This window comes from Cucurbita moschata, unplaced genomic scaffold (genome assembly GCF_002738365.1).
Source record: "Cucurbita moschata cultivar Rifu unplaced genomic scaffold, Cmos_1.0 Cmo_Scf00052, whole genome shotgun sequence".
Classification (NCBI taxonomy): Eukaryota; Viridiplantae; Streptophyta; class Magnoliopsida; order Cucurbitales; family Cucurbitaceae; genus Cucurbita; species Cucurbita moschata.
Genome location: NW_019268568.1, coordinates 544,278 through 551,511, shown reverse-complemented (window position 1 = coordinate 551,511; position 7,234 = coordinate 544,278). Strand labels below are relative to the sequence as shown.

Here is a 7,234-nt window from a genome sequence, read left to right as displayed (position 1 = left end):
AAAAAAAAAAAAAAAAAAATGAAGTTATACATCTATAAAAACAATAGGTTATATAAAGATAAAAAGTTATAAATCTAAAATTAAAATAGATGGGTCAAATTTATCTACTTAAAAAAATTAAAATTTAATTCTTCGATTTTCATGTATTGGGATTAATATATATATATATATATATATATATATATAATACTTTAATTTTGTATAATAAATTTCCGAATTTAAATTTTTATTTATTTATTTTTTGTCGTGATCCTTAATATATTCAACATTTTACAAAATTCATAAAAAAAAACTTGAATATTAAGAATATCAACATTTTAGTTTTATATTATTAAGTTTATAAAATTTTAAAAATGCCTAATTGCTCAATGACCCCTTTGAACTAAAATTTAAATATTAGATATATATTAGACAAAAGTAAATGAATGTGTCTTGAATATTTACTAAAATTAATGAACAAATTAGGAAAACCTAAAAATATTATTTTGTATATATATAGATATATATTTAAACTGTGTTGTGGTTCATATATCGTCGCTTTGGCCGAGTGGTTAAGGCGTGTGCCTGCTAAGTACATGGGGTTTCCCCGCGAGAGTTCGAATCTCTCAGGCGACGTTTTCAAATGTTTTTCTTTTTAATTTCTTATTTTCTTATACAAGGGTAAATGAGGCATTCTTTCTTTTCCAGATGAAATAGAAGAAGACAACCAAACCATGCCATGAATAACTATAATGATGATGTAATGCATTATTCGTCTTTTCCAGATGAAATAGAAGAAGACAACCAAACCATGCCATGAATAACTATAATGATGATGTAATGCATTATTCGAATAAGTTAATATAAAGAATAACTTTCTATATTTTTTAGTCATTTAAACAATCCCGAGGACCTCTACATATTGAAATGATAGAAGGAATTAAAAGCACAAACGTTTGAAAAAAATGTGAAAGAAGATCGACGCAAAGTAGAACTGTGGATCGTCTATCCTACGTACTAGAATTACCAAGGGAATCGTCTTCGAGCGGGAATCCCCCACCAGTTATAGAAATCGACTTGATAATACTTACTTTTACATCTAGTAGGTTTAATAAGTCCACTAAGTTAGAAATTCATAAAGTCGTGATTGGTACTTCAATGTAGTCTTTTAAATTAGCTACTACATTAAGCGCCACCCTACATTGTTATCATTTTTAAAGTCGATAAGAACATTATCCCATTTAAGTTTGGGGGGAGAGGGAGGTAAAGCATTTCTTATAAGGGTATGAAAATCTCTTCCTAGCAGACATATTTTAAAACCTTGAGAGGAAGCCCGAAAACAAAAGTCCAAAAAAAACCATATCTGCTAGCAGTGAGCTTGAACTGTTACAAATGGTATTAGAGCTAGACACTGGGCGATGCGCCGGCGAGGACGCTGAGCCCTAAAGGGGGTGGACACTGGGCGGTATGCCAACAAGAACGCTGAACTCTGAAGGGGGTGAATTGTGAGATCTCATATCTATTGGAGAGAGGAATGAGTGCCAACGAGGATGCTGAGACCTAAAGGGGAGGTGGATTGTGAGATCTCATGTCGATTAGAGAGGGAAACGAGTGCCATTGAGGATGCTGGGGTCAAAAGGAGGGCGGACTGTGAGATCTCATATGGGTTGGAGAGGTGAACTGAGCATTCCTTAAGGGTGTGGAAACCTCTCCCTAGTAGACACATTTTAAAACCTTGAAACGAAGCCTAGAATGGAAAGCTTAAAGAAAACAATATCTACTACCGATGGGCTTGGGTTCTTACACCTAGTCATGAAATGGAAAATCTAGAGAGGACAATACCTGCTAAGTACATGAGGTTTTCCGACTAGAGTATGAATCTCTCCGGTAATGGTTTAAAATTTTTTCTTTATTTCTCGTTTGATTTTTACATTAAATATTCATTTAGAGCATAAATTATTTGAATCCGAGAGATTTGTTGATATGAACCAAGAGACATCAATCATACAATATGCTTCAATGAAGATGTGGAGAAAAGGTTATCAAAATAATCAAAAGATGTTTCAATTCATGCTACATTGAAGAAGAATAAAGTTTGATTGTTGTAAATTTTGGGTGGGTTATAATTTAGAGTTATTGTGTTTTAAGACTTTTTATTTAATTTCGGTTACATTTACATAATGGCTAATTATGGCCATAAAGTGTGAATGTTACAACTTTTGGAATGCCTTTAATAGTTTCATTTTTTAGGCTATATAAAGCCATGTATGTTGTATTTGTAAGGAAGACTTAGAAGATATATCAAAAGAAGCATTTGTGCTTTTCTTTAGCCAATGGTTAAGTTTATTTGCAACTCTATGTAGTTTAGGTTGCATGTAGAATCATTCAAGCTCGACATGATCAATCTTGCTTGTGGAGTGATTCGAATCTCAATCAAGTGTCCTTGTCTTGAGATATTTGATCAACAAGAATCATTGAAGCTAGACATGATCGATCTTGCTTCTGGAGTGATTCGAATCTCAAACAAAGTGTTCTTTGCTTGAGATATTCGATCAACAAGGTAATCCGAATCTTATTCCCCTTGTATTGATTCCATATCTTATCATTTGTATTTATTTTATTTGTTAATGAGAACGTTTGACTTTTAAATTTTTGTATAGCTTAGACCTCTATTGCAAAAAACATGTGTTTCTTTGGCGAGTTGTTAAGGCGTGTGCTTGTTAAGTACATGGGGTTTCCCGCGAGAGTTTGAATTTCTCAAGCAACGATTTTAATTTTTTTTTCTTTATTTCTCGTTTGATTTTTACATTAAATATTCCTTTAGAGCATAGAAAATGTTTGACTTCCAAATTTTTGTATAGCTTAGACCTCTATTGCAAAAAAACATGTGTCATTTTGGCCGAGTGGTTAAGGCGTGTGCCTGCTAAGTACATGGGGTTTGTTTCTCGTTTAAATAAAGTAGACAACCGAAAACAAAATTTTGGAAGTGTTAAACCGTTTTAAATGGTTTTGATAGAAATAATGTTATAATAAATATAATAGACTTTACTCATTTGACTTGATAAAAATAATATTATAACAAATATATATATATACATTCCATGACTTTATGGTTTTGATAGAAATAATTTTATAACAAATATATATATACATTCCATGACTTTACTTATCCAATATTCGCATGAAATTTAACACTAGAGAATCATAAAATATAGAATTGAACTTGAAATTGATGTCATGGGTTCACATATGTAGACTTAGATGCAAAGGCAAAATCGAATTTTCATTAATGTCAAATTGGTAACATCAGCCTAAACTAATCAAGTGATTTTACTATCGACATGATTATATTTGATGTTGACACGTATCTCGTGGTTCTGCATGTGTCATATATATATATATATTAATATGTGTGAATTGTTTATGGATCGATATGCTTATGATATGATGTGTATATGTTATAATATGTGAATTGTATGATAATACTTATGGTACAATGTGTTTAATGTTATGTTTGAGATAGGATACGAGAAGGCTAAACGTAAAGTAATGATAGGAGTAAGATATGTTCATGAAACGTTAAGTTTCGGTTACGTATCAAAGTGCTATGGATATGAGAGATTGATAAAACGATGATTGAAAAAATAATATGGTTAGACTATGGGTAGAAAGGGGTATGATTATGATAGGTTGGTAGAATGATAGTATTAGGATACGTTCATGTGACAATATGACTAAGGTACGTTCATGTAATGATATGACTGTAATATGTGGAGGGAGAAGAGTGAAAGAAGGTTCTAGTAGCTCAGGGAAGAACGCTAAGACTATAATAAGTTAGGGAACGATATGATCACGAAGTGTTTGCAATATGATTATGGACATATGAATGATGTATGTATGTATGTATGTATGTATGTATGTATTGTGATATGATATGAAAAATATTATGATACGAGATATGTGATAAATTGACATATTTATGATATGATATATTGTGATACGATATGTTATGTTATGTATATGATGAAATGTTACATTAAAAGCATGAAATATTATGTTATGTTTCCTAAATTGTATGTATACAACATGATATGAATGACATAAAATCATAATAAATGATATGAAATATAACCTCATTAGAATTACATATGATATGAGGTCTGAAAAATGAGAAAGGATAATATAATATACGATATGTTATGTATATGATGAAATGTTGAACTATATATATATATATTATATACAATAGGTTTAAACTAATCATTTTTTTTTACTTTAACCAATTTTCAAAAAATGTTAGTATTTAGCGGTCTTTAATGACAAGGTTGAACTATTATATATATATATATATATATATTTTTTTTGTTATATACAATATGTTATATATAATTTTTTTGTTATATACAATATGTTTAAACTAATCATTTTTATTGTTTATTTAATTTCATGATATATCCTTATATTTTTTCTTAGTTTAACCAATTTTCAAGAAACGTTGGCATTTACGGGTCTTTAATAACAATGTTCAACTATGTTAATATGTTACAATTTTGTTGTTTTTTATTGATTTTTTTCTTGTGAATAATTATGGATTGATTTGTGTTTTTTTTTGTGAACTTTTAATATATTTTATCTAATATTGTATCCCAATAATTATAAATAAAAGTTAAAAAAAAAAATTTGACAACCCAACCCGAACCCCACCCGAAAATAGAGGGTTGAGTTGGGTTACCAATCCAACCAACCCGAACTTTTGAGTTGGGTCAAAAAAATCCGTCAACCCAACCCAACCTGGACCATGTACACCCCTAAAGGATATGATATGAATGAAAAACGATAACGGGGTTATATTTAATAATGTTGAAAACGGAAAAATATTGGGACCTCATGCGTTATGTGCTCATGCGTTATGTGCTCATGCATTGGGGGATACCCCCATTCCATCACGAGGGTACAAATGTGTACACAACTAGGCAGGTGAAGTATCATTATGTTTTACATAATGCTGCCGTGACGGATACTAATTCTAATAGGTGTCCGACATAAGAAGCTACTAGAGTCGACTCGCCCGATAAGAAAAGGGGCTCAACTGTGTGCGAACTGTCTGGAGCCCATACTCGCACATATGGGTTGTATGTAGAGTATATGGTACACATCCAAGTTGCCCATTAGGATAGTGTCGTAGGAAAATAGACTGATATGATAGGTCCCGTCATTGCATTCGCATATTCTTGCATTTAACCCCCAATAATGGGTCGCTTATTGAGTATTTCTTTAAATACTCAAGCCATGTGCTACCTCTATTTCAGGTTAAGGCATTCCTGTACGGTTGACGACGATATCGCAACTCGAGACCATGACACATGTATAGGGTAAGTGTATTTATTTTCTTAGACTAAGGCTAGAATAAGATGTTTTTAATTTAAACGTTTATTTACTTTATTTAGGCTTTTGTTGTGTCGTTTCTTAAAGGTGTTTTCAAAACACGTAAGTCCATGAGTGTGTTTTAAGATGAATGTGACATTTCATGAAAGCTTAAATGAAGTATTTCCGCATTCAATGTCTATAATATGTATATAGTCGTTATCTTAAATTAAGTAGAAAATTTTGGGCCCTTACTGTAAAGACATGTGCCTGCTAAGAAAATGGGGTTTCTTCCTTTAGAGAGTAAATTATATGAATTCCAGGTTAACGAAAGATTTGTATTTAATTTAACTTTGAAATTTTTGTATAGCTTAGACCTCTGTTGTCAAAAATATGTGTCGCTTTGTATTTAATTTAACTTTGAAATTTTTGTATAGCTTAGACCTCTGTTGTCAAAAATATGTGTCGCTTTGGCCGAGTGGTTAAGGCGTGTGCCTGCTAAGTACATGGGGTTTCCCCGCGAGAGTTCAAATCTCTCAGGTGACGAGTTCAATTTTTTTTCTTCTTTATTTCTCGTAGATTTGTATTTATTTTATTTGTTAATGAGAACGTTTGACTTTCAAATTTTTGTATAGCTTAGACCACTGTTGTCAAAAATATGTGTCGCTTTGGCCGAGTGGTTAAGGCGTGTGCCTGCTAAGTACATGGGGTTTCCCCGCGAGAGTTCAAATCTCTCAGGCGACGAGTTCAATTTTTTTTCTTCTTTATTTCTCGTAGATTTGTATTTATTTTATTTGTTAATGAGAACGTTTGACTTTCAAATTTTTGTATAGCTTAGACCACTGTTGTCAAAAATATGTGTCGCTTTGGCCGAGTGGTTAAAGCGTGTGCCTGCTAAGTACATGGGGTTTCCCCGCGAGAGTTCAAATCTCTCAGGCGATGAGTTCAATTTTTTTTCTTCTTTATTTCTCGTAGATTTGTATTTATTTTATTTGTTAATGAGAACGTTTGACTTTCAAATTTTTGTATAGCTTAGACCTCTATTGATAAAATTATGTTTCGCTTTGGCCGAGTGGTTAAGGCGTGTGCCTGCTAAGTACATGGGGTTTCCCCGCGAGAGTTCAAATCTCTCAGGCGATGAGTTCAATTTTTTTTCTTCTTTATTTCTCGTAGATTTGTATTTATTTTATTTGTTAATGAGAACGTTTGACTTTCAAATTTTTGTATAGCTTAGACCTCTATTGATAAAATTATGTTTCACTTTGGCCGAGTGGTTAAGGCGTGTGCCTGCTAAGTACATGGGGTTTCCCCGCGAGAGTTCGAATCTCTTTGGCCGAGTGGTTAAGGCGTGTGCCTGCTAAGTACATGGGGTTTCCCCGCGAGAGTTCGAATCTCTCATGCGACGATTGTAATATTTTTTTCTTTGTTTCTCGTAAATTTATAGTTATTTTATTTGTTAATGAGAACTAATTATTTTTCTTTATTTCTTGTAGATTTGTATTTATTTTATTTGTTAATGATAACGTTTGACTTTCAAATTTTTGTATAGTTTAGACCTCTACTGCCCAAAATATATGTAGCTTTAGCCGAGTGGTTAAGGTGTGTGCTTGCTAAGTACATGGAGTTTCCCCCTGAGAGTTCGAATCTCTCAGGCGACATATATGTCGCTTTGGCTGAGTAGTTAAGGCGTGTGGCTGCTGAGTTTCCCCCTGAGAGTTTGAATCTCTCAAGCGACATATATGCCGCTTTGGCTGAGTAGTTAAGGCATGTGGCTGCTGAGTTTTCCCCTGAGAGTTCGAATCTCTCAGGCGACATATATGCCGCTTTGGCTGAGCAGTTAAGGGCGTGTGGCTGCTAAGTACACGGGGTTTGCTTGCTAAAGATTGAATCT

At 32.8% G+C, this 7,234-nt stretch overlaps 7 non-coding genes across 7 annotated transcripts; all 7 read left to right on the top strand.

Moving 5' to 3' along the window:
• The first annotated feature begins 533 nt into the window (after positions 1–533).
• Positions 534–615, top strand: TRNAS-GCU. The gene has a single exon. It is a non-coding gene; the product is annotated as a tRNA-Ser (tRNA).
• Positions 616–5,807: 5,192 nt separating this feature from the next.
• TRNAS-GCU lies at positions 5,808–5,889 on the top strand. The gene has a single exon. It is a non-coding gene; the product is annotated as a tRNA-Ser (tRNA).
• A 116-nt stretch (positions 5,890–6,005) lies between these two features.
• On the top strand, positions 6,006–6,087 carry TRNAS-GCU. Its single transcript has one exon. It is a non-coding gene; the product is annotated as a tRNA-Ser (tRNA).
• A 116-nt stretch (positions 6,088–6,203) lies between these two features.
• On the top strand, positions 6,204–6,285 carry TRNAS-GCU. Its single transcript has one exon. It is a non-coding gene; the product is annotated as a tRNA-Ser (tRNA).
• Positions 6,286–6,401: 116 nt separating this feature from the next.
• On the top strand, positions 6,402–6,483 carry TRNAS-GCU. The gene has a single exon. It is a non-coding gene; the product is annotated as a tRNA-Ser (tRNA).
• A 183-nt stretch (positions 6,484–6,666) lies between these two features.
• TRNAS-GCU lies at positions 6,667–6,748 on the top strand. The gene has a single exon. It is a non-coding gene; the product is annotated as a tRNA-Ser (tRNA).
• Positions 6,749–6,919: 171 nt separating this feature from the next.
• Positions 6,920–7,001, top strand: TRNAS-GCU. Its single transcript has one exon. It is a non-coding gene; the product is annotated as a tRNA-Ser (tRNA).
• The last annotated feature ends 233 nt before the right edge of the window (positions 7,002–7,234 follow it).